Below are 23,791 nucleotides of genomic sequence, written 5' to 3' on the forward strand. Positions count from 1 at the left end.
ATCACGACAAAACAATCCGACCACGACGAGACTCGAACTCGCAATCTTCTGATTCGAAGTCAGATGCCTTATCCATTAGGCCACGCGGCCACATCGATGCGCGAAAGAAAACAGGATGAAAATATATGAGGGCATCTAAACAACCGAAGTAGAAATTATGGTAGAAATCAGCATCGAAAAATAATTCACATGTTAAACGCAACATACTCATGATTAACAGGTTTAAGTTGTTTCGTTTAATATAAAAGAATGATCACGACAAAACAATTCGACCACGACGAGACTCGAACTCGCAATCTTCTGATTCGAAGTCAGACGCCTTATCCATTAGGCCACGCGGCCACATTGGTATACGAAAGAAAACAGGATGAAAATATATGAGGGCATCTAAAGAACCGAAGTAGAAATTATGGTAGAAATTAGCATCGAAAAATAATTCACATGTTAAACGCAACATACTCATGATTAACAGGTTTAAGTTGTTTCGTTTAATATAAAAGAATGATCACGACAAAACAATTCGACCACGACGAGACTCGAACTCGCAATCTTCTGATTCGAAGTCAGACGCCTTATCCATTAGGCCACGCGGCCACATTGGTATACGAAAGAAAACAGGATGAACATATATGAGGGCATCTAAACATCCGGAGTAGAAATTATGGTAGAAATCAGCATCGAAAAATAATTCACATGTTAAACGCAACATACTCATGATTAACAGGTTTAAGTTGTTTCGTTTAATATAAAAGAATGATCACGACAAAACAATTTGACCACGACGAGACTCGAACTCGCAATCTTCTGATTCGAAGTCAGACGCCTTATCCATTAGGCCACGCGGCCACATCAATATACGAAAGAAAACAGGAGGAAAATATATGAGGGCATCTAAACCACCGAAGTAGAAATTATCGTAGAAATCAGCATCGAAAAATAATTCACATGTTAAACGCAACATACTCATGATTAACAGGTTTAAGTTGTTTCGTTTAATATAAAAGAATGATCACGACAAAACAATTCGACCACGACGAGACTCGAACTCGCAATCTTCTGATTCGAAGTCAGACGCCTTATCCATTAGGCCACGCGGCCACATCGATGTGTGAAAGAAAACAGGATGAAAATATATGAGGGCATCTAAACAACCGAAGTAGAAATTATGGTAGAAATCAGCATCGAAAAATAATTCACATGTTAAACGCAACATACTCATGATTAACAGGTTTAAGTTGTTTCGTTTAATATAAAAGAATGATCACGACAAAACAATTCGACCACGACGAGACTCGAACTCGCAATCTTCTGATTCGAAGTCAGACGCCTTATCCATTAGGCCACGCGGCCACATTGGTATACGAAAGAAAACAGGATTAAAATATATGAGGGCATCTAAACCACCGAAGTAGAAATTATCGTAGAAATCAGCATCGAAAAATAATTCACATGTTAAACGCAACATACTCATGATTAACAGGTTTAAGTTGTTTCGTTTAATATAAAAGAATGATCACGACAAAACAATTCGACCACGACGAGACTCGAACTCGCAATCTTCTGATTCGAAGTCAGACGCCTTATCCATTAGGCCACGCGGCCACATCGATGTGTGAAAGAAAACAGGATGAAAATATATGAGGGCATCTAAACAACCGAAGTAGAAATTATGGTAGAAATCAGCATCGAAAAATAATTCACATGTTAAACGAAACATACTCATGATTAACAGGTTTAAGTTGTTTCGTTTAATATAAAAGAATGATCACGACAAAACAATTCGACCACGACGAGACTCGAACTCGCAATCTTCTGATTCGAAGTCAGACGCCTTATCCATTAGGCCACGCGGCCACATCGATGTGTGAAAGAAAACAGGATGAAAATATATGAGGGCATCTAAACAACCGAAGTAGAAATTATGGTAGAAATCAGCATCGAAAAATAATTCACATGTTAAACGCAACATACTCATGATTAACAGGTTTAAGTTGTTTCGTTTAATATAAAAGAATGATCACGACAAAACAATTCGACCACGACGAGACTCGAACTCGCAATCTTCTGATTCGAAGTCAGACGCCTTATCCATTAGGCCGCGCGGCCACATCGATGTGTGAAAGAAAACAGGATGAAAATATATGAGGGCATCTAAACAACCGAAGTAGAAATTATGGTAGAAATCAGCATCGAAAAATAATTCACATGTTAAACGCAACATACTCATGATTAACAGGTTTAAGTTGTTTCGTTTAATATAAAAGAATGATCACGACAAAACAATTCGACCACGACGAGACCCGAACTCGCAATCTTCTGATTCGAAGTCAGACGCCTTATCCATTAGGCCACGCGGCCACATTGGTATACGAAAGAAAACAGGATGAAAATATATGAGGGCATCTAAACAACCGGAGCAGAAATTATGGTAGAAATCAGCATCGAAAAATAATTCACATGTTAAACGCAACATACTCATGATTAACAGGTTTAAGTTGTTTCGTTTAATATAAAAGAATGATCACGACAAAACAATCAGACCACGACGAGACTCGAACTCGCAATCTTCTGATTCGAAGTCAGACGCCTTATCCATTAGGCCACGCGGCCACATCAATATAAGAAAGAAAACAGGATGAAAATATATGAGGGAATCTAAACAACCGAAGTAGAAATTATGGTAGAAATCAGCATCGAAAAATAATTCACATGTTAAACGCAACATACTCATGATTAACAGGTTTAAGTTGTTTCGTTTAATATAAAAGAATGATCACGACAAAACAATTCGACCACGACGAGACCCGAACTCGCAATCTTCTGATTCGAAGTCAGACGCCTTATCCATTAGGCCACGCGGCCACATTGGTATACGAAAGAAAACAGGATGAAAATATATGAGGGCATCTAAACAACCGGAGCAGAAATTATGGTAGAAATAAGCATCGAAAAATAATTCACATGTTAAACGCAACATACTCATGATTAACAGGTTGAAGTTGTTTCGTTTAAAATAAAAGAATGATCACGACAAAACAATTCGACCACGACGAGACTCGAACTCGCAATCTTCTGATTCGAAGTCAGACGCCTTATCCGTTAGGCCACGCGGCCACATCGATGTGCGAAAGAAAACAGGATGAAAATATATGAGGGCATCTAAACAACCGAAGTAGAAATTATGGTAGAAATCAGCATCGAAAAATAATTCACATGTTAAACGCAACATACTCATGATTAACAGGTTTAAGTTGTTTCGTTTAATATAAAAGAATGATCACGACAAAACAATTCGACCACGACGAGACTCGAACTCGCAATCTTCTGATTCGAAGTCAGACGCCTTATCCGTTAGGCCACGCGGCCACACCGATGTGCGAAAGAAAACAGGATGAAAATATATGAGGGCATCTAAACAACCGAAGTAGAAATTATGGTAGAAATCAGCATCGAAAAATAATTCACATGTTAAACGCAACATACTCATGATTAACAGGTTGAAGTTGTTTCGTTTAATATAAAAGAATGATCACGACAAAACAATTCGACCACGACGAGACTCGAACTCGCAATCTTCTGATTCGAAGTCAGACGCCTTATCCATTAGGCCACGCGGCCACATCAATATACGACAGAAACCAGGATGAAAATATATGAGGGCATCTAAACCACCGAAGTAGAAATTATCGTAGAAATCAGCATCGAAAAATAATTCACATGTTAAACGCAACATACTCATGATTAACAGGTTTAAGTTGATTCGTTTAATATAAAAGAATGATCACGACAAAACAATTCGACCACGACGAGACTCGAACTCGCAATCTTCTGATTCGAAGTCAGACGCCTTATCCATTAGGCCACGCGGCCACATTGGTATACGAAAGAAAACAGGATGAAAATATATGAGGGCCTCTAAACAACCGAAGTAGAAATTATGGTAGAAATCAGCATCGAAAAATAATTCACATGTTAAACGCAACATACTCATGATTAACAGGTTTAAGTTGTTTCGTTTAATATAAAAGAATGATCACGACAAAAAAATTCGACCACGACGAGACTCGAACTCGCAACCTTCTGATTCGAAGTAAGACGCCTTATCCGTTAGGCCAAGCGGCCACATCGATGTGCGAAAGAAAACAGGATGAAAATATATGAGGGCATCTAAACAACCGAAGTAGAAATTATGGTAGAAATCAGCATCGAAAAATAATTCACATGTTAAACGCAACATACTCATGATTAACAGGTGGAAGTTGTTTCGTTTAATATAAAAGAATGATCACGACAAAACAATTCGACCACGACGAGACCCGAACTCGCAATCATCTGATTCGAAGTCAGACGCCTTATCCATTAGGCCACGCGGCCACATTGGTGTACGAAAGAAAACAGGATGAAAATATATGAGGGCATCTAAACAACCGGAGCAGAAATTATGGTAGAAATCAGCATCGAAAAATAATTCACATGTTAAACGCAACATACTCATGATTAACAGGTTTAAGTTGTTTCGTTTAATATAAAAGAATGATCACGACAAAACAATTCGACCACGACGAGACTCGAACTCGCAATCTTCTGATTCGAAGTCAGACGCCTTATCCATTAGGCCACGCGGCCAGATCGACGTGTGAAAGAAAACAGGATGAAAATATATGAGGGCATCTAAACAACCGAAGTAGAAATTATGGTAGAAATCAGCATCGAAAAATAATTCACATGTTAAACGCAACATACTCATGATTAACAGGTTTAAGTTGTTTCGTTTAATATAAAAGAATGATCACGACAAAACAATTCGACCACGACGAGACTCGAACTCGCAATCTTCTGATTCGAAGTCAGACGCCTTATCCATTAGGCCACGCGGCCACATCGATGTGTGAAAGAAAACAGGATTAAAATATATTAGGGCATCTAAACAACCGAAGTAGAAATTATGGTAGAAATCAGCATCGAAAAATAATTCACATGTTAAACGCAACATACTCATGATTAACAGGTTTAAGTTGTTTCGTTTAATATAAAAGAATGATCACGACAAAACAATTCGACCACGACGAGACTCGAACTCGCAATCTTCTGATTCGAAGTCAGACGCCTTATCCATTAGGCCACGCGGCCACATCGATGTGTGAAAGAAAACAGGATGACAATATATGAGGGCATCTAAACAACCGAAGTAGAAATTATGGTAGAAATCAGCATCGAAAAATAATTCACATGTTAAACGCAACATACTCATGATTAACAGGTTTAAGTTGTTTCGTTTAATATAAAAGAATGATCACGACAAAACAATCCGACCACGACGAGACTCGAACTCGCAATCTTCTGATTCGAAGTCAGATGCCTTATCCATTAGGCCACGCGGCCACATCGATGCGCGAAAGAAAACAGGATGAAAATATATGAGGGCATCTAAACAACCGGAGCAGAAATTGTGGTAGAAATTAGCATCGAAAAATAATTCACATGTTAAACGCAACATACTCATGATTAACAGGTTTAAGTTGTTTCGTTTAATATAAAAGAATGATCACGACAAAACAATTCGACCACGACGAGACTCGAACTCGCAATCTTCTGATTCGAAGTCAGACGCCTTATCCATTAGGCCACGCGGCCACATTGGTATACGAAAGAAAACAGGATGAAAATATATGAGGGCATCTAAACAACCGAAGTAGAAATTATGGTAGAAATCAGCATCGAAAAATAATTCACATGTTAAACGCAACATACTCATGATTAACAGGTTGAAGTTGTTTCGTTTAATATAAAAGAATGATCACGACAAAACAATTCGACCACGACGAGACTCGACCTCGCAATCTTCTGATTCGAAGTTAGACGCCTTATCCATTAGGCCACGCGGCCACATCGATGTGCGAAAGAAAACAGGATGAAAATATATGAGGGCATCTAAACAACCGAAGTAGAAATTATGGTAGAAATCAGCATCGAAAAATAATTCACATGTTAAACGCAACATACTCATGATTAACAGGTTTAAGTTGTTTCGTTTAATATAAAAGAATGATCACGACAAAACAATTCGACCACGACGAGACTCGAACTCGCAATCTTCTGATTCGAAGTCAGACGCCTTATCCATTAGGCCACGCGGCCACATTGGTATACGAAAGAAAACAGGATGAAAATATATGAGGGCATCTAAACAACCGGAGCAGAAATTATGGTAGAAATCAGCATCGAAAAATAATTCACATGTTAAACGCAACATACTCATGATTAACAGGTTTAAGTTGTTTCGTTTAATATAAAAGAATGATCACGACAAAACAATTCGACCACGACGAGACTCGAACTCGCAATCTTCTGATTCGAAGTCAGACGCCTTATCCATTAGGCCACGCGGCCACATCGACGTGTGAAAGAAAACAGGATGAAAATATATGAGGGCATCTAAACAACCGAAGTAGAAATTATGGTAGAAATCAGCATCGAAAAATAATTCACATGTTAAACGCAACATACTCATGATTAACAGGTTTAAGTTGTTTCGTTTAATATAAAAGAATGATCACGACAAAACAATTCGACCACGACGAGACTCGAACTCGCAATCTTCTGATTCGAAGTCAGACGCCTTATCCATTAGGCCACGCGGCCACATCGATGTGTGAAAGAAAACAGGATTAAAATATATTAGGGCATCTAAACAACCGAAGTAGAAATTATGGTAGAAATCAGCATCGAAAAATAATTCACATGTTAAACGCAACATACTCATGATTAACAGGTTTAAGTTGTTTCGTTTAATATAAAAGAATGATCACGACAAAACAATTCGACCACGACGAGACTCGAACTCGCAATCTTCTGATTCGAAGTCAGACGCCTTATCCATTAGGCCACGCGGCCACATCGATGTGTGAAAGAAAACAGGATGACAATATATGAGGGCATCTAAACAACCGAAGTAGAAATTATGGTAGAAATCAGCATCGAAAAATAATTCACATGTTAAACGCAACATACTCATGATTAACAGGTTTAAGTTGTTTCGTTTAATATAAAAGAATGATCACGACAAAACAATCCGACCACGACGAGACTCGAACTCGCAATCTTCTGATTCGAAGTCAGATGCCTTATCCATTAGGCCACGCGGCCACATCGAAGCGCGAAAGAAAACAGGATGAAAATATATGAGGGCATCTAAACAACCGGAGCAGAAATTGTGGTAGAAATTAGCATCGAAAAATAATTCACATGTTAAACGCAACATACTCATGATTAACAGGTTTAAGTTGTTTCGTTTAATATAAAAGAATGATCACGACAAAACAATTCGACCACGACGAGACTCGAACTCGCAATCTTCTGATTCGAAGTCAGACGCCTTATCCATTAGGCCACGCGGCCACATTGGTATACGAAAGAAAACAGGATGAAAATATATGAGGGCATCTAAACAACCGAAGTAGAAATTATGGTAGAAATCAGCATCGAAAAATAATTCACATGTTAAACGCAACATACTCATGATTAACAGGTTGAAGTTGTTTCGTTTAATATAAAAGAATGATCACGACAAAACAATTCGACCACGACGAGACTCGAACTCGCAATCTTCTGATTCGAAGTTAGACGCCTTATCCATTAGGCCACGCGGCAACATCGATGTGCGAAAGAAAACAGGATGAAAATATATGAGGGCATCTAAACAACCGAAGTAGAAATTATGGTAGAAATCAGCATCGAAAAATAATTCACATGTTAAACGCAACATACTCATGATTAACAGGTTTAAGTTGTTTCGTTTAATATAAAAGAATGATCACGACAAAACAATTCGACCACGACGAGACTCGAACTCGCAATCTTCTGATTCGAAGTCAGACGCCTTATCCATTAGGCCACGCGGCCACATTGGTATACGAAAGAAAACAGGATGAAAATATATGAGGGCATCTAAACAACCGGAGCAGAAATTATGGTAGAAATCAGCATCGAAAAATAATTCACATGTTAAACGCAACATACTCATGATTAACAGGTGGAAGTTGTTTCGTTTAATATAAAAGAATGATCACGACAAAACAATTCGACCACGACGAGACTCGAACTCGCAATCTTCTGATTCGAAGTCAGACGCCTTATCCATTAGGCCACGCGGCCACATTGGTATACGAAAGAAAACAGGATGAAAATATATGGGGGCCTTTAAACAACCGAAGTAGAAATTATGGTAGAAATCAGCATCGAAAAATAATTCACATGTTAAACGCAACATACTCATGATTAACAGGTTTAAGTTGTTTCGTTTAATATAAAAGAATGATCACGACAAAACAATTTGACCACGACGAGACTCGAACTCGCAATCTTCTGATTCGAAGTCAGACGCCTTATCCATTAGGCCACGCGGCCACATCAATATACGAAAGAAAACAGGAGGAAAATATATGAGGGCATCTAAACCACCGAAGTAGAAATTATCGTAGAAATCAGCATCGAAAAATAATTCACATGTTAAACGCAACATACTCATGATTAACAGGTTTAAGTTGTTTCGTTTAATATAAAAGAATGATCACGACAAAACAATTCGACCACGACGAGACTCGAACTCGCAATCTTCTGATTCGAAGTTAGACGCCTTATCCATTAGGCCACGCGGCAACATCGATGTGCGAAAGAAAACAGGATGAAAATATATGAGGGCATCTAAACAACCGAAGTAGAAATTATGGTAGAAATCAGCATCGAAAAATAATTCACATGTTAAACGCAACATACTCATGATTAACAGGTTTAAGTTGTTTCGTTTAATATAAAAGAATGATCACGACAAAACAATTCGACCACGACGAGACTCGAACTCGCAATCTTCTGATTCGAAGTCAGACGCATTATCCATTAGGCCACGCGGCCACATTGGTATACGAAAGAAAACAGGATGAAAATATATGAGGGCATCTAAACAACCGAAGTAGAAATTATGGTAGAAATCAGCATCGAAAAATAATTCACATGTTAAACGCAACATACTCATGATTAACAGGTTTAAGTTGTTTCGTTTAATATAAAAGAATGATCACGACAAAACAATTTGACCACGACGAGACTCGAACTCGCAATCTTCTGATTCGAAGTCAGACGCCTTATCCATTAGGCCACGCGGCCACATCAATATACGAAAGAAAACAGGAGGAAAATATATGAGGGCATCTAAACCACCGAAGTAGAAATTATCGTAGAAATCAGCATCGAAAAATAATTCACATGTTAAACGCAACATACTCATGATTAACAGGTTTAAGTTGTTTCGTTTAATATAAAAGAATGATCACGACAAAACAATTTGACCACGACGAGACTCGAACTCCCAATCTTCTGATTCGAAGTCAGACGCCTTATCCATTAGGCCACGCGGCCACATCTATGTGTGAAAGAAAACAGGATGAAAATATATGAGGGCATCTAAACAACCGAAGTAGAAATTATGGTAGAAATCAGCATCGAAAAATAATTCACATGTTAAACGCAACATACTCATGATTAACAGGTTTAAGTTGTTTCGTTTAATATAAAAGAATGATCACGACAAAACAATTCGACCACGACGAGACTCGAACTCGCAATCTTCTGATTCGAAGTCAGACGCCTTATCCATTAGGCCACGCGGCCACATTGGTATACGAAAGAAAACAGGATGAAAATATATGAGGGCATCTAAACAACCGGAGCAGAAATTGTGGTAGAAATCAGCATCGAAAAATAATTCACATGTTAAACGCAACATACTCATGATTAACAGGTTTAAGTTGTGGCGTTTAATATAAAAGAATGATCACGACAAAACAATTCGACCACGACGAGACTCGAACTCGCAATCTTCTGATTCGAAGTCAGACGCCTTATCCATTAGGCCACGCGGCCACATTGGTATACGAAAGAAAACAGGATGAAAATATATGAGGGCATCTAAACCACCGAAGTAGAAATTATCGTAGAAATCAGCATCGAAAAATAATTCACATGTTAAACGCAACATACTCATGATTAACAGGTTTAAGTTGTTTCGTTTAATATAAAAGAATGATCACGACAAAACAATTCGACCACGACGAGACTCGAACTCGCAATCTTCTGATTCGAAGTCAGACGCCTTATCCATTAGGCCACGCGGCCACATCAATATAAGAAAGAAAACAGGATGAAAATATATGAGGGCATCTAAACAACCGAAGTAGAAATTATGGTAGAAATCAGCATCGAAAAATAATTCACATGTTAAACGCAACATACTACTGATTAACAGGTGGAAGTTGTTTCGTTTAATATAAAAGAATGATCACGACAAAACTATTCGACCACGACCAGACTCGAACTCGCAACCTTCTGATTCGAAGTAAGACGCCTTATCCGTTAGGCCAAGCGGCCACATCGATGTGCGAAAGAAAACAGGATGAAAATATATGAGGGCATCTAAACAACCGAAGTAGAAATTATGGTAGAAATCAGCATCGAAAAATAATTCACATGTTAAACGCAACATACTCATGATTAACAGGTGGAAGTTGTTTCGTTTAATATAAAAGAATGATCACGACAAAACAATTCGACCACGACGAGACCCGAACTCGCAATCATCTGATTCGAAGTCAGACGCCTTATCCATTAGGCCACGCGGCCACATTGGTATACGAAAGAAAACAGGATGAAAATATATGAGGGCATCTAAACAACCGGAGCAGAAATTATGGTAGAAATCAGCATCGAAAAATAATTCACATGTTAAACGCAACATACTCATGATTAACAGGTTTAAGTTGTTTCGTTTAATATAAAAGAATGATCACGACAAAACAATTCGACCACGACGAGACTCGAACTCGCAATCTTCTGATTCGAAGTCAGACGCCTTATCCATTAGGCCACGTTGCCACATCGATGTGTGAAAGAAAACAGGATGAAAATATATGAGGGCATCTAAACAACCGAAGTAGAAATTATGGTAGAAATCAGCATCGAAAAATAATTCACATGTTAAACGCAACATACTCATGATTAACAGGTTTAAGTTGTTTCGTTTAATATAAAAGAATGATCACGACAAAACAATTCGACCACGACGAGACTCGAACTCGCAATCTTCTGATTCGAAGTCAGACGCCTTATCCATTAGGCCACGCGGCCACATTGGTATACGAAAGAAAACAGGATGAAAATATATGAGGGCATCTAAACAACCGGAGCAGAAATTGTGGTAGAAATCAGCATCGAAAAATAATTCACATGTTAAACGCAACATACTCATGATTAACAGGTTTAAGTTGTGGCGTTTAATATAAAAGAATGATCACGACAAAACAATTCGACCACGACGAGACTCGAACTCGCAATCTTCTGATTCGAAGTCAGACGCCTTATCCATTAGGCCACGCGGCCACATCAATATAAGAAAGAAAACAGGATGAAAATATATGAGGGCATCTAAACAACCGAAGTAGAAATTATGGTAGAAATCAGCATCGAAAAATAATTCACATGTTAAACGCAACATACTACTGATTAACAGGTGGAAGTTGTTTCGTTTAATATAAAAGAATGATCACGACAAAACTATTCGACCACGACCAGACTCGAACTCGCAACCTTCTGATTCGAAGTAAGACGCCTTATCCGTTAGGCCAAGCGGCCACATCGATGTGCGAAAGAAAACAGGATGAAAATATATGAGGGCATCTAAACAACCGAAGTAGAAATTATGGTAGAAATCAGCATCGAAAAATAATTCACATGTTAAACGCAACATACTCATGATTAACAGGTGGAAGTTGTTTCGTTTAATATAAAAGAATGATCACGACAAAACAATTCGACCACGACGAGACCCGAACTCGCAATCATCTGATTCGAAGTCAGACGCCTTATCCATTAGGCCACGCGGCCACATTGGTATACGAAAGAAAACAGGATGAAAATATATGAGGGCATCTAAACAACCGGAGCAGAAATTATGGTAGAAATCAGCATCGAAAAATAATTCACATGTTAAACGCAACATACTCATGATTAACAGGTTTAAGTTGTTTCGTTTAATATAAAAGAATGATCACGACAAAACAATTCGACCACGACGAGACTCGAATTCGCAATCTTCTGATTCGAAGTCAGACGCCTTATCCATTAGGCCACGTTGCCACATCGATGTGTGAAAGAAAACAGGATGAAAATATATGAGGGCATCTAAACAACCGAAGTAGAAATTATGGTAGAAATCAGCATCGAAAAATAATTCACATGTTAAACGCAACATACTCATGATTAACAGGTTTAAGTTGTTTCGTTTAATATAAAAGAATGATCACGACAAAACAATTCGACCACGACGAGACTCGAACTCGCAATCTTCTGATTCGAAGTCAGACGCCTTATCCATTAGGCCACGCGGCCACATCGATGTGTGAAAGAAAACAGGATGAAAATATATGAGGGCATCTAAACAACCGAAGTAGAAATTATGGTAGAAATCAGCATCGAAAAATAATTCACATGTTAAACGCAACATACTCATGATTAACAGGTGGAAGTTGTTTCGTTTAATATAAAAGAATGATCACGACAAAACAATTCGACCACGACGAGACTCGAACTCGCAATCTTCTGATTCGAAGTCAGACGCCTTATCCTTTAGGCCGCGCGGCCACATCGATGTGTGAAAGAAAACAGGATGAAAATATATGAGGGCATCTAAACAACCGAAGTAGAAATTATGGTAGAAATCAGCATCGAAAAATAATTCACATGTTAAACGCAACATACTCATGATTAACAGGTTTAAGTTGTTTCGTTTAATATAAAAGAATGATCACGACAAAACAATTCGACCACGACGAGACCCGAACTCGCAATCTTCTGATTCGAAGTCAGACGCCTTATCCATTAGGCCACGCGGCCACATTGGTATACGAAAGAAAACAGGATGAAAATATATGAGGGCATCTAAACAACCGGAGCAGAAATTATGGTAGAAATCAGCATCGAAAAATAATTCACATGTTAAACGCAACATACTCATGATTAACAGGTTTAAGTTGTTTCGTTTAATATAAAAGAATGATCACGACAAAACAATTCGACCACGACGAGACTCGAACTCGCAATCTTCTGATTCGAAGTCAGACGCCTTATCCATTAGGCCACGCGGCCACATCAATATACGAAAGAAAACAGGATGAAAATATATGAGGGAATCTAAACAACCGAAGTAGAAATTATGGTAGAAATCAGCATCGAAAAATAATTCACATGTTAAACGCAACATACTCATGATTAACAGGTTTAAGTTGTTTCGTTTAATATAAAAGAATGATCACGACAAAACAATTCGACCACGACGAGACCCGAACTCGCAATCTTCTGATTCGAAGTCAGACGCCTTATCCATTAGGCCACGCGGCCACATTGGTATACGAAAGAAAACAGGATGAAAATATATGAGGGCATCTAAACAACCGGAGCAGAAATTATGGTAGAAATAAGCATCGAAAAATAATTCACATGTTAAACGCAACATACTCATGATTAACAGGTTGAAGTTGTTTCGTTTAATATAAAAGAATGATCACGACAAAACAATTCGACCACGACGAGACTCGACCTCGCAATCTTCTGATTCGAAGTCAGACGCCTTATCCGTTAGGCCACGCGGCCACATCGATGTGCGAAAGAAAACAGGATGAAAATATATGAGGGCATCTAAACAACCGAAGTAGAAATTATGGTAGAAATCAGCATCGAAAAATAATTCACATGTTAAACGCAACATACTCATGATTAACAGGTTTAAGTTGTTTCGTTTAATATAAAAGAATGATCACGACAAAACAATTCGACCACGACGAGACTCGAACTCGCAATCTTCTGATTCGAAGTCAGACGCCTTATCCATTAGGCCACGCGGCCACATTGGTATACGAAAGAAAACAGGATGAAAATATATGAGGGCATCTAAACAACCGGAGCAGAAATTGTGGTAGAAATCAGCATCGAAAAATAATTCACATGTTAAACGCAACATACTCATGATTAACAGGTTTAAGTTGTGGCGTTTAATATAAAAGAATGATCACGACAAAACAATTCGACCACGACGAGACTCGAACTCGCAATCTTCTGATTCGAAGTCAGACGCCTTATCCATTAGGCCACGCGGCCACATTGGTATACGAAAGAAAACAGGATGAAAATATATGAGGGCATCTAAACCACCGAAGTAGAAATTATCGTAGAAATCAGCATCGAAAAATAATTCACATGTTAAACGCAACATACTCATGATTAACAGGTTTAAGTTGTTTCGTTTAATATAAAAGAATGATCACGACAAAACAATTCGACCACGACGAGACTCGAACTCGCAATCTTCTGATTCGAAGTCAGACGCCTTATCCATTAGGCCACGCGGCCACATCAATATAAGAAAGAAAACAGGATGAAAATATATGAGGGCATCTAAACAACCGAAGTAGAAATTATGGTAGAAATCAGCATCGAAAAATAATTCACATGTTAAACGCAACATACTACTGATTAACAGGTGGAAGTTGTTTCGTTTAATATAAAAGAATGATCACGACAAAACTATTCGACCACGACCAGACTCGAACTCGCAACCTTCTGATTCGAAGTAAGACGCCTTATCCGTTAGGCCAAGCGGCCACATCGATGTGCGAAAGAAAACAGGATGAAAATATATGAGGGCATCTAAACAACCGAAGTAGAAATTATGGTAGAAATCAGCATCGAAAAATAATTCACATGTTAAACGCAACATACTCATGATTAACAGGTGGAAGTTGTTTCGTTTAATATAAAAGAATGATCACGACAAAACAATTCGACCACGACGAGACCCGAACTCGCAATCATCTGATTCGAAGTCAGACGCCTTATCCATTAGGCCACGCGGCCACATTGGTATACGAAAGAAAACAGGATGAAAATATATGAGGGCATCTAAACAACCGGAGCAGAAATTATGGTAGAAATCAGCATCGAAAAATAATTCACATGTTAAACGCAACATACTCATGATTAACAGGTTTAAGTTGTTTCGTTTAATATAAAAGAATGATCACGACAAAACAATTCGACCACGACGAGACTCGAACTCGCAATCTTCTGATTCGAAGTCAGACGCCTTATCCATTAGGCCACGTTGCCACATCGATGTGTGAAAGAAAACAGGATGAAAATATATGAGGGCATCTAAACAACCGAAGTAGAAATTATGGTAGAAATCAGCATCGAAAAATAATTCACATGTTAAACGCAACATACTCATGATTAACAGGTGGAAGTTGTTTCGTTTAATATAAAAGAATGATCACGACAAAACAATTCGACCACGACGAGACCCGAACTCGCAATCATCTGATTCGAAGTCAGACGCCTTATCCATTAGGCCACGCGGCCACATTGGTATACGAAAGAAAACAGGATGAAAATATATGAGGGCATCTAAACAACCGGAGCAGAAATTATGGTAGAAATCAGCATCGAAAAATAATTCACATGTTAAACGCAACATACTCATGATTAACAGGTTTAAGTTGTTTCGTTTAATATAAAAGAATGATCACGACAAAACAATTCGACCACGACGAGACTCGAACTCGCAATCTTCTGATTCGAAGTCAGACGCCTTATCCATTAGGCCACGCGGCCACATTGGTATACGAAAGAAAACAGGATGAAAATATATGAGGGCATCTAAACAACCGGAGCAGAAATTGTGGTAGAAATCAGCATCGAAAAATAATTCACATGTTAAACGCAACATACTCATGATTAACAGGTTTAAGTTGTGGCGTTTAATATAAAAGAATGATCACGACAAAACAATTCGACCACGACGAGACTCGAACTCGCAATCTTCTGATTCGAAGTCAGACGCCTTATCCATTAGGCCACGCGGCCACATTGGTATACGAAAGAAAACAGGATGAAAATATATGAGGGCATCTAAACCACCGAAGTAGAAATTATCGTAGAAATCAGCATCGAAAAATAATTCACATGTTAAACGCAACATACTCATGATTAACAGGTTTAAGTTGTTTCGTTTAATATAAAAGAATGATCACGACAAAACAATTCGACCACGACGAGACTCGAACTCGCAATCTTCTGATTCGAAGTCAGACGCCTTATCCATTAGGCCACGCGGCCACATCAATATAAGAAAGAAAACAGGATGAAAATATATGAGGGCATCTAAACAACCGAAGTAGAAATTATGGTAGAAATCAGCATCGAAAAATAATTCACATGTTAAACGCAACATACTACTGATTAACAGGTGGAAGTTGTTTCGTTTAATATAAAAGAATGATCACGACAAAACTATTCGACCACGACCAGACTCGAACTCGCAACCTTCTGATTCGAAGTAAGACGCCTTATCCGTTAGGCCAAGCGGCCACATCGATGTGCGAAAGAAAACAGGATGAAAATATATGAGGGCATCTAAACAACCGAAGTAGAAATTATGGTAGAAATCAGCATCGAAAAATAATTCACATGTTAAACGCAACATACTCATGATTAACAGGTGGAAGTTGTTTCGTTTAATATAAAAGAATGATCACGACAAAACTATTCGACCACGACGAGACCCGAACTCGCAATCATCTGATTCGAAGTCAGACGCCTTATCCATTAGGCCACGCGGCCACATTGGTATACGAAAGAAAACAGGATGAAAATATATGAGGGCATCTAAACAACCGGAGCAGAAATTATGGTAGAAATCAGCATCGAAAAATAATTCACATGTTAAACGCAACATACTCATGATTAACAGGTTTAAGTTGTTTCGTTTAATATAAAAGAATGATCACGACAAAACAATTCGACCACGACGAGACCCGAACTCGCAATCTTCTGATTCGAAGTCAGACGCCTTATCCATTAGGCCACGCGGCCACATTGGTATACGAAAGAAAACAGGATGAAAATATATGAGGGCATCTAAACAACCGGAGCAGAAATTATGGTAGAAATCAGCATCGAAAAATAATTCACATGTTAAACGCAACATACTCATGATTAACAGGTTTAAGTTGTTTCGTTTAATATAAAAGAATGATCACGACAAAACAATTCGACCACGACGAGACTCGAACTCGCAATCTTCTGATTCGAAGTCAGACGCCTTATCCATTAGGCCACGCGGCCACATCAATATACGAAAGAAAACAGGATGAAAATATATGAGGGAATCTAAACAACCGAAGTAGAAATTATGGTAGAAATCAGCATCGAAAAATAATTCACATGTTAAACGCAACATACTCATGATTAACAGGTTTAAGTTGTTTCGTTTAATATAAAAGAATGATCACGACAAAACAATTCGACCACGACGAGACCCGAACTCGCAATCTTCTGATTCGAAGTCAGACGCCTTATCCATTAGGCCACGCGGCCACATTGGTATACGAAAGAAAACAGGATGAAAATATATGAGGGCATCTAAACAACCGGAGCAGAAATTATGGTAGAAATAAGCATCGAAAAATAATTCACATGTTAAACGCAACATACTCATGATTAACAGGTTGAAGTTGTTTCGTTTAATATAAAAGAATGATCACGACAAAACAATTCGACCACGACGAGACTCGACCTCGCAATCTTCTGATTCGAAGTCAGACGCCTTATCCGTTAGGCCACGCGGCCACATCGATGTGCGAAAGAAAACAGGATGAAAATATATGAGGGCATCTAAACAACCGAAGTAGAAATTATGGTAGAAATCAGCATCGAAAAATAATTCACATGTTAAACGCAACATACTCATGATTAACAGGTTTAAGTTGTTTCGTTTAATATAAAAGAATGATCACGACAAAACAATTCGACCACGACGAGACTCGAACTCGCAATCTTCTGATTCGAAGTCAGACGCCTTATCCGTTAGGCCACGCGGCCACACCGATGTGCGAAAGAAAACAGGATGAAAATATATGAGGGCATCTAAACAACCGAAGTAGAAATTATGGTAGAAATCAGCATCGAAAAATAATTCACATGTTAAACGCAACATACTCATGATTAACAGGTTTAAGTTGTTTCGTTTAATATAAAAGAATGATCACGACAAAACAATTCGACCACGACGAGACTCGAACTCGCTATCTTCTGATTCGAAGTCAGACGCCTTATCCATTAGGCCACGCGGCCACATCAATATACGAAAGAAACCAGGATGAAAATATATGAGGGCATCTAAACCACCGAAGTAGAAATTATCGTAGAAATCAGCATCGAAAAATAATTCACATGTTAAACGCAACATACTCATGATTAACAGGTTTAAGTTGATTCGTTTAATATAAAAGAATGATCACGACAAAACAATTCGACCACGACGAGACTCGAACTCGCAATCTTCTGATTCGAAGTCAGACGCCTTATCCATTAGGCCACGCGGCCACATCGATGTGCGAAAGAAAACAGGATGAACATATATGAGGGCATCTAAACATCCGGAGTAGAAATTATGGTAGAAATCAGCATCGAAAAATAATTCACATGTTAAACGCAACATACTCATGATTAACAGGTTTAAGTTGTTTCGTTTAATATAAAAGAATGATCACGACAAAACAATTCGACCACGACGAGACTCGAACTCGCAATCTTCTGATTCGAAGTCAGACGCCTTATCCATTAGGCCACGCGGCCACATTGGTATACGAAAGAAAACAGGATGAAAATATATGAGGGCCTTTAAACAACCGAAGTAGAAATTATGGTAGAAATCAGCATCGAAAAATAATTCACATGTTAAACGCAACATACTCATGATTAACAGGTTTAAGTTGTTTCGTTTAATATAAAAGAATGATCACGACAAAACAATTCGACCACGACGAGACTCGAACTCGCAATCTTCTGATTCGAAGTCAGACGCCTTATCCATTAGGCCACGCGGCCACATTGGTATACGAAAGAAAACAGGATGAAAATATATGAGGGCATCTAAACAACCGAAGTAGAAATTATGGTAGAAATCAGCATCGAAAAATAATTCACATGTTAAACGCAACATACTCATGATTAACAGGTGGAAGTTGTTTCGTTTAATATAAAAGAATGATCACGACAAAACAATTCGACCACGACGAGACTCGAACTCGCAATCTTCTGATTCGAAGTCAGACGCCTTATCCATTAGGCCACGCGGCCACATTGGTATACGAAAGAAAACAGGATGAAAATATATGAGGGCCTTTAAACAACCGAAGTAGAAATTATGGTAGAAATCAGCATCGAAAAATAATTCACATGTTAAACGCAACATACTCATGATTAACAGGTTTAAGTTGATTCGTTTAATATAAAAGAATGATCACGACAAAACAATTCGACCACGACGAGACTCGAACTCGCAATCTTCTGATTCGAAGTCAGACGCCTTATCCATTAGGCCACGCGGCCACATCGATGTGCGAAAGAAAACAGGATGAACATATATGAGGGCATCTAAACATCCGGAGTAGAAATTATGGTAGAAATCAGCATCGAAAAATAATTCACATGTTAAACGCAACATACTCATGATTAACAGGTTTAAGTTGTTTCGTTTAATATAAAAGAATGATCACGACAAAACAATTCGACCACGACGAGACTCGAACTCGCAATCTTCTGATTCGAAGTCAGACGCCTTATCCATTAGGCCACGCGGCCACATCAATATACGAAAGAAACCAGGATGAAAATATATGAGGGCATCTAAACCACCGAAGTAGAAATTATCGTAGAAATCAGCATCGAAAAATAATTCACATGTTAAACGCAACATACTCATGATTAACAGGTTTAAGTTGATTCGTTTAATATAAAAGAATGATCACGACAAAACAATTCGACCACGACGAGACTCGAACTCGCAATCTTCTGATTCGAAGTCAGACGCCTTATCCATTAGGCCACGCGGCCACATCAATATACGAAAGAAAACAGGATGAAAATATATGAGGGCATCTAAACCACCGAAGTAGAAATTATGGTAGAAATCAGCATCGAAAAATAATTCACATGTTAAACGCAACATACTCATGATTAACAGGTTTAAGTTGTTTCGTTTAATATAAAAGAATGATCACGACAAAACAATTCGACCACGACGAGACTCGAACTCGCAATCTTCTGATTCGAAGTCAGACGCCTTATCCATTAGGCCACGCGGCCACATCGATGAGCGGAAGAAAACAGGATGAAAATATATGAGGGCATCTAAACAACCGAAGTAGAAATTATGGTAGAAATCAGCATCGAAAAATAATTCACATGTTAAACGCAACATACTCATGATTAACAGGTTTAAGTTGTTTCGTTTAATATAAAAGAATGATCACGACAAAACAATTCGACCACGACGAGACTCGAACTCGCAATCTTCTGATTCGAAGTCAGACGCCTTATCCATTAGGCCACGCGGCCACATTGGTATACGAAAGAAAACAGGATGAAAATATATGAGGGCCTTTAAACAACCGAAGTAGAAATTATGGTAGAAATCAGCATCGAAAAATAATTCACATGTTAAACGCAACATACTCATGATTAACAGGTTTAAGTTGTTTCGTTTAATATAAAAGAATGATCACGACAAAACAATTCGACCACGACGAGACTCGAACTCGCAATCTTCTGATTCGAAGTCAGACGCCTTATCCATTAGGCCACGCGGCCACATCGATGAGCGGAAGAAAACAGGATGAAAATATATGAGGGCCTTTAAACAACCGAAGTAGAAATTATGGTAGAAATCAGCATCGAAAAATAATTCACATGTTAAACGCAACATACTCATGATTAACAGGTTTAAGTTGTTTCGTTTAATATAAAAGAATGATCACGACAAAACAATTCGACCACGACGAGACTCGAACTCGCAATCTTCTGATTCGAAGTCAGACGCCTTATCCATTAGGCCACGCGGCCACATTGGTATACGAAAGAAAACAGGATGAAAATATATGGGGGCCTTTAAACAACCGAAGTAGAAATTATGGTAGAAATCAGCATCGAAAAATAATTCACATGTTAAACGCAACATACTCATGATTAACAGGTTTAAGTTGTTTCGTTTAATATAAAAGAATGATCACGACAAAACAATTCGACCACGACGAGACTCGAACTCGCAATCTTCTGATTCGAAGTCAGACGCCTTATCCATTAGGCCACGCGGCCACATCGATGTGCGAAAGAAAACAGGATGAACATATATGAGGGCATCTAAACATCCGGAGTAGAAATTATGGTAGAAATCAGCATCGAAAAATAATTCACATGTTAAACGCAACATACTCATGATTAACAGGTTTAAGTTGTTTCGTTTAATATAAAAGAATGATCACGACAAAACAATTCGACCACGACGAGACTCGAACTCGCAATCTTCTGATTCGAAGTCAGACGCCTTATCCATTAGGCCACGCGGCCACATTGGTATACGAAAGAAAACAGGATGAAAATATATGAGGGCCTTTAAACAACCGAAGTAGAAATTATGGTAGAAATCAGCATCGAAAAATAATTCACATGTTAAACGCAACATACTTATGATTAACAGGTTTAAGTTGTTTCGTTTAATATAAAAGAATGATCACGACAAAACAATTCGACCACGACGAGACTCGAACTCGCAATCTTCTGATTCGAAGTCAGACGCCTTATCCATTAGGCCACGCGGCCACATCGATGTGCGAAAGAAAACAGGATGAACATATATGAGGGCATCTAAACATCCGGAGTAGAAATTATGGTAGAAATCAGCATCGAAAAATAATTCACATGTTAAACGCAACATACTCATGATTAACAGGTTTAAGTTGTTTCGTTTAATATAAAAGAATGATCACGACAAAACAATTCGACCACGACGAGACTCGAACTCGCAATCTTCTGATTCGAAGTCAGACGCCTTATCCATTAGGCCACGCGGCCACATCGATGAGCGGAAGAAAACAGGATGAAAATATATGAGGGCATCTAAACAACCGAAGTAGAAATTATGGTAGAAATCAGCATCGAAAAATAATTCACATGTTAAACGCAACATACTCATGATTAACAGGTTTAAGTTGTTTCGTTTAATATAAAAGAATGATCACGACAAGACAATTTGTCCACGACGAGACTCGAACTCCCAATCTTCTGATTCGAAGTCAGACGCCTTATCCATTAGGCCACGCGGCCACATCAATATACGAAAGAAAACAGGATGAAAATATATGAGGGCATCTAAACCACCGAAGTAGAAATTATCGTAGAAATCAGCATCGAAAAATAATTCACATGTTAAACGCAACATACTCATGATTAACAGGTTTAAGTTGTTTCGTTTAATATAAAAGAATGATCACGACAAAACAATTCGACCACGACGAGACTCGAACTCGCAATCTTCTGATTCGAAGTCAGACGCCTTATCCATTAGGCCACGCGGCCACATCGATGTGTGAAAGAAAACAGGATGAAAATATATGAGGGCATCTAAACAACCGAAGTAGAAATTATGGTAGAAATCAGCATCGAAAAATAATTCACATGTTAAACGCAACATACTCATGATTAACAGGTTTAAGTTGTTTCGTTTAATATAAAAGAATGATCACGACAAAACAATTCGACCACGACGAGACTCGAACTCGCAATCTTCTGATTCGAAGTCAGACGCCTTATCCATTAGGCCACGCGGCCACATTGGTATACGAAAGAAAACAGGATGAAAATATATGAGGGCATCTAAACAACCGAAGTAGAAATTATGGTAGAAATCAGCATCGAAAAATAATTCACATGTTAAACGCAACATACTCATGATTAACAGGTTTAAGTTGTTTCGTTTAATATAAAAGAATGATCACGACAAAACAATTCGACCACGACGAGACCCGAACTCGCAATCTTCTGATTCGAAGTCAGACGCCTTATCCATTAGGCCACGCGGCCACATTGGTATACGAAAGAAAACAGGATGAAAATATATGAGGGCATCTAAACAACCGGAGCAGAAATTATGGTAGAAATCAGCATCGAAAAATAATTCACATGTTAAACGCAACATACTCATGATTAACAGGTTTAAGTTGTTTCGTTTAATATAAAAGAATGATCACGACAAAACAATTCGACCACGACGAGACTCGAACTCGCAATCTTCTGATTCGAAGTCAGACGCCTTATCCATTAGGCCACGCGGCCACATCAATATAAGAAAGAAAACAGGATGAAAATATATGAGGGCATCTAAACAACCGAAGTAGAAATTATGGTAGAAATCAGCATCGAAAAATAATTCACATGTTAAACGCAACATACTCATGATTAACAGGTTTAAGTTGTTTCGTTTAATATAAAAGAATGATCACGACAAAACAATTCGACCACGACGAGACCCGAACTCGCAATCTTCTGATTCGAAGTCAGACGCCTTATCCATTAGGCCACGCGGCCACATTGGTATACGAAAGAAAACAGGATGAAAATATATGAGGGCATCTAAACAACCGGAGCAGAAATTATGGTAGAAATCAGCATCGAAAAATAATTCACATGTTAAACGCAACATACTCATGATTAACAGGTTTAAGTTGTTTCGTTTAATATAAAAGAATGATCACGACAAAACAATTCGACCACGACGAGACTCGACCTCGCAATCTTCTGATTCGAAGTCAGACGCCTTATCCGTTAGGCCACGCGGCCACATCGATGTGCG

The 23,791-nt window shown here is 38.5% G+C and overlaps 86 non-coding genes across 86 annotated transcripts; all 86 read right to left on the reverse strand.

Annotated features, from left to right (window-relative positions):
- Positions 1 to 17: 17 nt before the first annotated feature.
- Trnar-ucg (transfer RNA arginine (anticodon UCG)) lies at positions 18 to 90 on the reverse strand. Its single transcript has one exon. It is a non-coding gene; the product is annotated as a tRNA-Arg (tRNA).
- A 179-nt stretch (positions 91 to 269) lies between these two features.
- Positions 270 to 342, reverse strand: Trnar-ucg (transfer RNA arginine (anticodon UCG)). The gene has a single exon. It is a non-coding gene; the product is annotated as a tRNA-Arg (tRNA).
- A 179-nt stretch (positions 343 to 521) lies between these two features.
- Positions 522 to 594, reverse strand: Trnar-ucg (transfer RNA arginine (anticodon UCG)). The gene has a single exon. It is a non-coding gene; the product is annotated as a tRNA-Arg (tRNA).
- Positions 595 to 773: 179 nt separating this feature from the next.
- On the reverse strand, positions 774 to 846 carry Trnar-ucg (transfer RNA arginine (anticodon UCG)). Its single transcript has one exon. It is a non-coding gene; the product is annotated as a tRNA-Arg (tRNA).
- Positions 847 to 1,025: 179 nt separating this feature from the next.
- Trnar-ucg (transfer RNA arginine (anticodon UCG)) lies at positions 1,026 to 1,098 on the reverse strand. Its single transcript has one exon. It is a non-coding gene; the product is annotated as a tRNA-Arg (tRNA).
- A 179-nt stretch (positions 1,099 to 1,277) lies between these two features.
- Positions 1,278 to 1,350, reverse strand: Trnar-ucg (transfer RNA arginine (anticodon UCG)). Its single transcript has one exon. It is a non-coding gene; the product is annotated as a tRNA-Arg (tRNA).
- Positions 1,351 to 1,529: 179 nt separating this feature from the next.
- Positions 1,530 to 1,602, reverse strand: Trnar-ucg (transfer RNA arginine (anticodon UCG)). Its single transcript has one exon. It is a non-coding gene; the product is annotated as a tRNA-Arg (tRNA).
- Positions 1,603 to 1,781: 179 nt separating this feature from the next.
- On the reverse strand, positions 1,782 to 1,854 carry Trnar-ucg (transfer RNA arginine (anticodon UCG)). Its single transcript has one exon. It is a non-coding gene; the product is annotated as a tRNA-Arg (tRNA).
- Positions 1,855 to 2,033: 179 nt separating this feature from the next.
- Positions 2,034 to 2,106, reverse strand: Trnar-ucg (transfer RNA arginine (anticodon UCG)). Its single transcript has one exon. It is a non-coding gene; the product is annotated as a tRNA-Arg (tRNA).
- A 179-nt stretch (positions 2,107 to 2,285) lies between these two features.
- Positions 2,286 to 2,358, reverse strand: Trnar-ucg (transfer RNA arginine (anticodon UCG)). Its single transcript has one exon. It is a non-coding gene; the product is annotated as a tRNA-Arg (tRNA).
- Positions 2,359 to 2,537: 179 nt separating this feature from the next.
- Positions 2,538 to 2,610, reverse strand: Trnar-ucg (transfer RNA arginine (anticodon UCG)). Its single transcript has one exon. It is a non-coding gene; the product is annotated as a tRNA-Arg (tRNA).
- Positions 2,611 to 2,789: 179 nt separating this feature from the next.
- On the reverse strand, positions 2,790 to 2,862 carry Trnar-ucg (transfer RNA arginine (anticodon UCG)). Its single transcript has one exon. It is a non-coding gene; the product is annotated as a tRNA-Arg (tRNA).
- Positions 2,863 to 3,041: 179 nt separating this feature from the next.
- On the reverse strand, positions 3,042 to 3,114 carry Trnar-ucg (transfer RNA arginine (anticodon UCG)). The gene has a single exon. It is a non-coding gene; the product is annotated as a tRNA-Arg (tRNA).
- A 179-nt stretch (positions 3,115 to 3,293) lies between these two features.
- On the reverse strand, positions 3,294 to 3,366 carry Trnar-ucg (transfer RNA arginine (anticodon UCG)). Its single transcript has one exon. It is a non-coding gene; the product is annotated as a tRNA-Arg (tRNA).
- Positions 3,367 to 3,545: 179 nt separating this feature from the next.
- Positions 3,546 to 3,618, reverse strand: Trnar-ucg (transfer RNA arginine (anticodon UCG)). Its single transcript has one exon. It is a non-coding gene; the product is annotated as a tRNA-Arg (tRNA).
- A 179-nt stretch (positions 3,619 to 3,797) lies between these two features.
- Positions 3,798 to 3,870, reverse strand: Trnar-ucg (transfer RNA arginine (anticodon UCG)). Its single transcript has one exon. It is a non-coding gene; the product is annotated as a tRNA-Arg (tRNA).
- Positions 3,871 to 4,301: 431 nt separating this feature from the next.
- Positions 4,302 to 4,374, reverse strand: Trnar-ucg (transfer RNA arginine (anticodon UCG)). The gene has a single exon. It is a non-coding gene; the product is annotated as a tRNA-Arg (tRNA).
- Positions 4,375 to 4,553: 179 nt separating this feature from the next.
- Positions 4,554 to 4,626, reverse strand: Trnar-ucg (transfer RNA arginine (anticodon UCG)). Its single transcript has one exon. It is a non-coding gene; the product is annotated as a tRNA-Arg (tRNA).
- A 179-nt stretch (positions 4,627 to 4,805) lies between these two features.
- Trnar-ucg (transfer RNA arginine (anticodon UCG)) lies at positions 4,806 to 4,878 on the reverse strand. Its single transcript has one exon. It is a non-coding gene; the product is annotated as a tRNA-Arg (tRNA).
- A 179-nt stretch (positions 4,879 to 5,057) lies between these two features.
- On the reverse strand, positions 5,058 to 5,130 carry Trnar-ucg (transfer RNA arginine (anticodon UCG)). Its single transcript has one exon. It is a non-coding gene; the product is annotated as a tRNA-Arg (tRNA).
- Positions 5,131 to 5,309: 179 nt separating this feature from the next.
- On the reverse strand, positions 5,310 to 5,382 carry Trnar-ucg (transfer RNA arginine (anticodon UCG)). The gene has a single exon. It is a non-coding gene; the product is annotated as a tRNA-Arg (tRNA).
- A 179-nt stretch (positions 5,383 to 5,561) lies between these two features.
- Trnar-ucg (transfer RNA arginine (anticodon UCG)) lies at positions 5,562 to 5,634 on the reverse strand. The gene has a single exon. It is a non-coding gene; the product is annotated as a tRNA-Arg (tRNA).
- Positions 5,635 to 6,065: 431 nt separating this feature from the next.
- Positions 6,066 to 6,138, reverse strand: Trnar-ucg (transfer RNA arginine (anticodon UCG)). The gene has a single exon. It is a non-coding gene; the product is annotated as a tRNA-Arg (tRNA).
- Positions 6,139 to 6,317: 179 nt separating this feature from the next.
- On the reverse strand, positions 6,318 to 6,390 carry Trnar-ucg (transfer RNA arginine (anticodon UCG)). The gene has a single exon. It is a non-coding gene; the product is annotated as a tRNA-Arg (tRNA).
- A 179-nt stretch (positions 6,391 to 6,569) lies between these two features.
- Trnar-ucg (transfer RNA arginine (anticodon UCG)) lies at positions 6,570 to 6,642 on the reverse strand. Its single transcript has one exon. It is a non-coding gene; the product is annotated as a tRNA-Arg (tRNA).
- Positions 6,643 to 6,821: 179 nt separating this feature from the next.
- On the reverse strand, positions 6,822 to 6,894 carry Trnar-ucg (transfer RNA arginine (anticodon UCG)). The gene has a single exon. It is a non-coding gene; the product is annotated as a tRNA-Arg (tRNA).
- Positions 6,895 to 7,073: 179 nt separating this feature from the next.
- Positions 7,074 to 7,146, reverse strand: Trnar-ucg (transfer RNA arginine (anticodon UCG)). Its single transcript has one exon. It is a non-coding gene; the product is annotated as a tRNA-Arg (tRNA).
- Positions 7,147 to 7,325: 179 nt separating this feature from the next.
- On the reverse strand, positions 7,326 to 7,398 carry Trnar-ucg (transfer RNA arginine (anticodon UCG)). Its single transcript has one exon. It is a non-coding gene; the product is annotated as a tRNA-Arg (tRNA).
- Positions 7,399 to 7,829: 431 nt separating this feature from the next.
- Trnar-ucg (transfer RNA arginine (anticodon UCG)) lies at positions 7,830 to 7,902 on the reverse strand. Its single transcript has one exon. It is a non-coding gene; the product is annotated as a tRNA-Arg (tRNA).
- Positions 7,903 to 8,081: 179 nt separating this feature from the next.
- Positions 8,082 to 8,154, reverse strand: Trnar-ucg (transfer RNA arginine (anticodon UCG)). Its single transcript has one exon. It is a non-coding gene; the product is annotated as a tRNA-Arg (tRNA).
- A 179-nt stretch (positions 8,155 to 8,333) lies between these two features.
- On the reverse strand, positions 8,334 to 8,406 carry Trnar-ucg (transfer RNA arginine (anticodon UCG)). Its single transcript has one exon. It is a non-coding gene; the product is annotated as a tRNA-Arg (tRNA).
- Positions 8,407 to 8,837: 431 nt separating this feature from the next.
- Positions 8,838 to 8,910, reverse strand: Trnar-ucg (transfer RNA arginine (anticodon UCG)). The gene has a single exon. It is a non-coding gene; the product is annotated as a tRNA-Arg (tRNA).
- Positions 8,911 to 9,089: 179 nt separating this feature from the next.
- Trnar-ucg (transfer RNA arginine (anticodon UCG)) lies at positions 9,090 to 9,162 on the reverse strand. Its single transcript has one exon. It is a non-coding gene; the product is annotated as a tRNA-Arg (tRNA).
- Positions 9,163 to 9,341: 179 nt separating this feature from the next.
- On the reverse strand, positions 9,342 to 9,414 carry Trnar-ucg (transfer RNA arginine (anticodon UCG)). The gene has a single exon. It is a non-coding gene; the product is annotated as a tRNA-Arg (tRNA).
- Positions 9,415 to 9,593: 179 nt separating this feature from the next.
- Trnar-ucg (transfer RNA arginine (anticodon UCG)) lies at positions 9,594 to 9,666 on the reverse strand. The gene has a single exon. It is a non-coding gene; the product is annotated as a tRNA-Arg (tRNA).
- A 179-nt stretch (positions 9,667 to 9,845) lies between these two features.
- On the reverse strand, positions 9,846 to 9,918 carry Trnar-ucg (transfer RNA arginine (anticodon UCG)). The gene has a single exon. It is a non-coding gene; the product is annotated as a tRNA-Arg (tRNA).
- A 179-nt stretch (positions 9,919 to 10,097) lies between these two features.
- On the reverse strand, positions 10,098 to 10,170 carry Trnar-ucg (transfer RNA arginine (anticodon UCG)). The gene has a single exon. It is a non-coding gene; the product is annotated as a tRNA-Arg (tRNA).
- A 431-nt stretch (positions 10,171 to 10,601) lies between these two features.
- Trnar-ucg (transfer RNA arginine (anticodon UCG)) lies at positions 10,602 to 10,674 on the reverse strand. Its single transcript has one exon. It is a non-coding gene; the product is annotated as a tRNA-Arg (tRNA).
- A 179-nt stretch (positions 10,675 to 10,853) lies between these two features.
- Trnar-ucg (transfer RNA arginine (anticodon UCG)) lies at positions 10,854 to 10,926 on the reverse strand. Its single transcript has one exon. It is a non-coding gene; the product is annotated as a tRNA-Arg (tRNA).
- Positions 10,927 to 11,105: 179 nt separating this feature from the next.
- On the reverse strand, positions 11,106 to 11,178 carry Trnar-ucg (transfer RNA arginine (anticodon UCG)). The gene has a single exon. It is a non-coding gene; the product is annotated as a tRNA-Arg (tRNA).
- Positions 11,179 to 11,357: 179 nt separating this feature from the next.
- Trnar-ucg (transfer RNA arginine (anticodon UCG)) lies at positions 11,358 to 11,430 on the reverse strand. Its single transcript has one exon. It is a non-coding gene; the product is annotated as a tRNA-Arg (tRNA).
- A 431-nt stretch (positions 11,431 to 11,861) lies between these two features.
- On the reverse strand, positions 11,862 to 11,934 carry Trnar-ucg (transfer RNA arginine (anticodon UCG)). Its single transcript has one exon. It is a non-coding gene; the product is annotated as a tRNA-Arg (tRNA).
- Positions 11,935 to 12,365: 431 nt separating this feature from the next.
- Trnar-ucg (transfer RNA arginine (anticodon UCG)) lies at positions 12,366 to 12,438 on the reverse strand. The gene has a single exon. It is a non-coding gene; the product is annotated as a tRNA-Arg (tRNA).
- A 179-nt stretch (positions 12,439 to 12,617) lies between these two features.
- Positions 12,618 to 12,690, reverse strand: Trnar-ucg (transfer RNA arginine (anticodon UCG)). The gene has a single exon. It is a non-coding gene; the product is annotated as a tRNA-Arg (tRNA).
- Positions 12,691 to 12,869: 179 nt separating this feature from the next.
- On the reverse strand, positions 12,870 to 12,942 carry Trnar-ucg (transfer RNA arginine (anticodon UCG)). Its single transcript has one exon. It is a non-coding gene; the product is annotated as a tRNA-Arg (tRNA).
- Positions 12,943 to 13,121: 179 nt separating this feature from the next.
- Positions 13,122 to 13,194, reverse strand: Trnar-ucg (transfer RNA arginine (anticodon UCG)). Its single transcript has one exon. It is a non-coding gene; the product is annotated as a tRNA-Arg (tRNA).
- Positions 13,195 to 13,373: 179 nt separating this feature from the next.
- Positions 13,374 to 13,446, reverse strand: Trnar-ucg (transfer RNA arginine (anticodon UCG)). The gene has a single exon. It is a non-coding gene; the product is annotated as a tRNA-Arg (tRNA).
- Positions 13,447 to 13,625: 179 nt separating this feature from the next.
- On the reverse strand, positions 13,626 to 13,698 carry Trnar-ucg (transfer RNA arginine (anticodon UCG)). Its single transcript has one exon. It is a non-coding gene; the product is annotated as a tRNA-Arg (tRNA).
- Positions 13,699 to 13,877: 179 nt separating this feature from the next.
- On the reverse strand, positions 13,878 to 13,950 carry Trnar-ucg (transfer RNA arginine (anticodon UCG)). Its single transcript has one exon. It is a non-coding gene; the product is annotated as a tRNA-Arg (tRNA).
- A 179-nt stretch (positions 13,951 to 14,129) lies between these two features.
- Trnar-ucg (transfer RNA arginine (anticodon UCG)) lies at positions 14,130 to 14,202 on the reverse strand. The gene has a single exon. It is a non-coding gene; the product is annotated as a tRNA-Arg (tRNA).
- Positions 14,203 to 14,381: 179 nt separating this feature from the next.
- Positions 14,382 to 14,454, reverse strand: Trnar-ucg (transfer RNA arginine (anticodon UCG)). The gene has a single exon. It is a non-coding gene; the product is annotated as a tRNA-Arg (tRNA).
- A 431-nt stretch (positions 14,455 to 14,885) lies between these two features.
- On the reverse strand, positions 14,886 to 14,958 carry Trnar-ucg (transfer RNA arginine (anticodon UCG)). Its single transcript has one exon. It is a non-coding gene; the product is annotated as a tRNA-Arg (tRNA).
- A 179-nt stretch (positions 14,959 to 15,137) lies between these two features.
- Trnar-ucg (transfer RNA arginine (anticodon UCG)) lies at positions 15,138 to 15,210 on the reverse strand. The gene has a single exon. It is a non-coding gene; the product is annotated as a tRNA-Arg (tRNA).
- Positions 15,211 to 15,389: 179 nt separating this feature from the next.
- On the reverse strand, positions 15,390 to 15,462 carry Trnar-ucg (transfer RNA arginine (anticodon UCG)). Its single transcript has one exon. It is a non-coding gene; the product is annotated as a tRNA-Arg (tRNA).
- Positions 15,463 to 15,641: 179 nt separating this feature from the next.
- Positions 15,642 to 15,714, reverse strand: Trnar-ucg (transfer RNA arginine (anticodon UCG)). The gene has a single exon. It is a non-coding gene; the product is annotated as a tRNA-Arg (tRNA).
- Positions 15,715 to 15,893: 179 nt separating this feature from the next.
- Positions 15,894 to 15,966, reverse strand: Trnar-ucg (transfer RNA arginine (anticodon UCG)). The gene has a single exon. It is a non-coding gene; the product is annotated as a tRNA-Arg (tRNA).
- A 179-nt stretch (positions 15,967 to 16,145) lies between these two features.
- Trnar-ucg (transfer RNA arginine (anticodon UCG)) lies at positions 16,146 to 16,218 on the reverse strand. Its single transcript has one exon. It is a non-coding gene; the product is annotated as a tRNA-Arg (tRNA).
- Positions 16,219 to 16,649: 431 nt separating this feature from the next.
- On the reverse strand, positions 16,650 to 16,722 carry Trnar-ucg (transfer RNA arginine (anticodon UCG)). Its single transcript has one exon. It is a non-coding gene; the product is annotated as a tRNA-Arg (tRNA).
- A 179-nt stretch (positions 16,723 to 16,901) lies between these two features.
- On the reverse strand, positions 16,902 to 16,974 carry Trnar-ucg (transfer RNA arginine (anticodon UCG)). Its single transcript has one exon. It is a non-coding gene; the product is annotated as a tRNA-Arg (tRNA).
- Positions 16,975 to 17,153: 179 nt separating this feature from the next.
- On the reverse strand, positions 17,154 to 17,226 carry Trnar-ucg (transfer RNA arginine (anticodon UCG)). The gene has a single exon. It is a non-coding gene; the product is annotated as a tRNA-Arg (tRNA).
- A 179-nt stretch (positions 17,227 to 17,405) lies between these two features.
- Positions 17,406 to 17,478, reverse strand: Trnar-ucg (transfer RNA arginine (anticodon UCG)). The gene has a single exon. It is a non-coding gene; the product is annotated as a tRNA-Arg (tRNA).
- Positions 17,479 to 17,657: 179 nt separating this feature from the next.
- On the reverse strand, positions 17,658 to 17,730 carry Trnar-ucg (transfer RNA arginine (anticodon UCG)). Its single transcript has one exon. It is a non-coding gene; the product is annotated as a tRNA-Arg (tRNA).
- A 179-nt stretch (positions 17,731 to 17,909) lies between these two features.
- Trnar-ucg (transfer RNA arginine (anticodon UCG)) lies at positions 17,910 to 17,982 on the reverse strand. Its single transcript has one exon. It is a non-coding gene; the product is annotated as a tRNA-Arg (tRNA).
- A 179-nt stretch (positions 17,983 to 18,161) lies between these two features.
- On the reverse strand, positions 18,162 to 18,234 carry Trnar-ucg (transfer RNA arginine (anticodon UCG)). Its single transcript has one exon. It is a non-coding gene; the product is annotated as a tRNA-Arg (tRNA).
- Positions 18,235 to 18,413: 179 nt separating this feature from the next.
- Positions 18,414 to 18,486, reverse strand: Trnar-ucg (transfer RNA arginine (anticodon UCG)). The gene has a single exon. It is a non-coding gene; the product is annotated as a tRNA-Arg (tRNA).
- A 179-nt stretch (positions 18,487 to 18,665) lies between these two features.
- Trnar-ucg (transfer RNA arginine (anticodon UCG)) lies at positions 18,666 to 18,738 on the reverse strand. The gene has a single exon. It is a non-coding gene; the product is annotated as a tRNA-Arg (tRNA).
- A 179-nt stretch (positions 18,739 to 18,917) lies between these two features.
- Trnar-ucg (transfer RNA arginine (anticodon UCG)) lies at positions 18,918 to 18,990 on the reverse strand. Its single transcript has one exon. It is a non-coding gene; the product is annotated as a tRNA-Arg (tRNA).
- Positions 18,991 to 19,169: 179 nt separating this feature from the next.
- Trnar-ucg (transfer RNA arginine (anticodon UCG)) lies at positions 19,170 to 19,242 on the reverse strand. The gene has a single exon. It is a non-coding gene; the product is annotated as a tRNA-Arg (tRNA).
- A 179-nt stretch (positions 19,243 to 19,421) lies between these two features.
- Trnar-ucg (transfer RNA arginine (anticodon UCG)) lies at positions 19,422 to 19,494 on the reverse strand. The gene has a single exon. It is a non-coding gene; the product is annotated as a tRNA-Arg (tRNA).
- Positions 19,495 to 19,673: 179 nt separating this feature from the next.
- Trnar-ucg (transfer RNA arginine (anticodon UCG)) lies at positions 19,674 to 19,746 on the reverse strand. The gene has a single exon. It is a non-coding gene; the product is annotated as a tRNA-Arg (tRNA).
- Positions 19,747 to 19,925: 179 nt separating this feature from the next.
- Trnar-ucg (transfer RNA arginine (anticodon UCG)) lies at positions 19,926 to 19,998 on the reverse strand. The gene has a single exon. It is a non-coding gene; the product is annotated as a tRNA-Arg (tRNA).
- A 179-nt stretch (positions 19,999 to 20,177) lies between these two features.
- Trnar-ucg (transfer RNA arginine (anticodon UCG)) lies at positions 20,178 to 20,250 on the reverse strand. The gene has a single exon. It is a non-coding gene; the product is annotated as a tRNA-Arg (tRNA).
- A 179-nt stretch (positions 20,251 to 20,429) lies between these two features.
- On the reverse strand, positions 20,430 to 20,502 carry Trnar-ucg (transfer RNA arginine (anticodon UCG)). Its single transcript has one exon. It is a non-coding gene; the product is annotated as a tRNA-Arg (tRNA).
- Positions 20,503 to 20,681: 179 nt separating this feature from the next.
- On the reverse strand, positions 20,682 to 20,754 carry Trnar-ucg (transfer RNA arginine (anticodon UCG)). Its single transcript has one exon. It is a non-coding gene; the product is annotated as a tRNA-Arg (tRNA).
- A 179-nt stretch (positions 20,755 to 20,933) lies between these two features.
- Positions 20,934 to 21,006, reverse strand: Trnar-ucg (transfer RNA arginine (anticodon UCG)). Its single transcript has one exon. It is a non-coding gene; the product is annotated as a tRNA-Arg (tRNA).
- Positions 21,007 to 21,185: 179 nt separating this feature from the next.
- On the reverse strand, positions 21,186 to 21,258 carry Trnar-ucg (transfer RNA arginine (anticodon UCG)). Its single transcript has one exon. It is a non-coding gene; the product is annotated as a tRNA-Arg (tRNA).
- A 179-nt stretch (positions 21,259 to 21,437) lies between these two features.
- On the reverse strand, positions 21,438 to 21,510 carry Trnar-ucg (transfer RNA arginine (anticodon UCG)). Its single transcript has one exon. It is a non-coding gene; the product is annotated as a tRNA-Arg (tRNA).
- A 179-nt stretch (positions 21,511 to 21,689) lies between these two features.
- Positions 21,690 to 21,762, reverse strand: Trnar-ucg (transfer RNA arginine (anticodon UCG)). Its single transcript has one exon. It is a non-coding gene; the product is annotated as a tRNA-Arg (tRNA).
- A 179-nt stretch (positions 21,763 to 21,941) lies between these two features.
- Positions 21,942 to 22,014, reverse strand: Trnar-ucg (transfer RNA arginine (anticodon UCG)). The gene has a single exon. It is a non-coding gene; the product is annotated as a tRNA-Arg (tRNA).
- A 179-nt stretch (positions 22,015 to 22,193) lies between these two features.
- On the reverse strand, positions 22,194 to 22,266 carry Trnar-ucg (transfer RNA arginine (anticodon UCG)). Its single transcript has one exon. It is a non-coding gene; the product is annotated as a tRNA-Arg (tRNA).
- Positions 22,267 to 22,445: 179 nt separating this feature from the next.
- Trnar-ucg (transfer RNA arginine (anticodon UCG)) lies at positions 22,446 to 22,518 on the reverse strand. Its single transcript has one exon. It is a non-coding gene; the product is annotated as a tRNA-Arg (tRNA).
- A 179-nt stretch (positions 22,519 to 22,697) lies between these two features.
- Trnar-ucg (transfer RNA arginine (anticodon UCG)) lies at positions 22,698 to 22,770 on the reverse strand. Its single transcript has one exon. It is a non-coding gene; the product is annotated as a tRNA-Arg (tRNA).
- Positions 22,771 to 22,949: 179 nt separating this feature from the next.
- Positions 22,950 to 23,022, reverse strand: Trnar-ucg (transfer RNA arginine (anticodon UCG)). Its single transcript has one exon. It is a non-coding gene; the product is annotated as a tRNA-Arg (tRNA).
- Positions 23,023 to 23,201: 179 nt separating this feature from the next.
- On the reverse strand, positions 23,202 to 23,274 carry Trnar-ucg (transfer RNA arginine (anticodon UCG)). Its single transcript has one exon. It is a non-coding gene; the product is annotated as a tRNA-Arg (tRNA).
- Positions 23,275 to 23,453: 179 nt separating this feature from the next.
- On the reverse strand, positions 23,454 to 23,526 carry Trnar-ucg (transfer RNA arginine (anticodon UCG)). Its single transcript has one exon. It is a non-coding gene; the product is annotated as a tRNA-Arg (tRNA).
- Positions 23,527 to 23,705: 179 nt separating this feature from the next.
- On the reverse strand, positions 23,706 to 23,778 carry Trnar-ucg (transfer RNA arginine (anticodon UCG)). Its single transcript has one exon. It is a non-coding gene; the product is annotated as a tRNA-Arg (tRNA).
- Between the last annotated feature and the right edge of the window lie 13 nt (positions 23,779 to 23,791).

Source organism: Euprymna scolopes, chromosome 11 (assembly GCF_053919585.1).
Source record: "Euprymna scolopes isolate OS-2025 chromosome 11, ASM5391958v1, whole genome shotgun sequence".
Taxonomy (NCBI): domain Eukaryota; kingdom Metazoa; phylum Mollusca; class Cephalopoda; order Sepiida; family Sepiolidae; genus Euprymna; species Euprymna scolopes.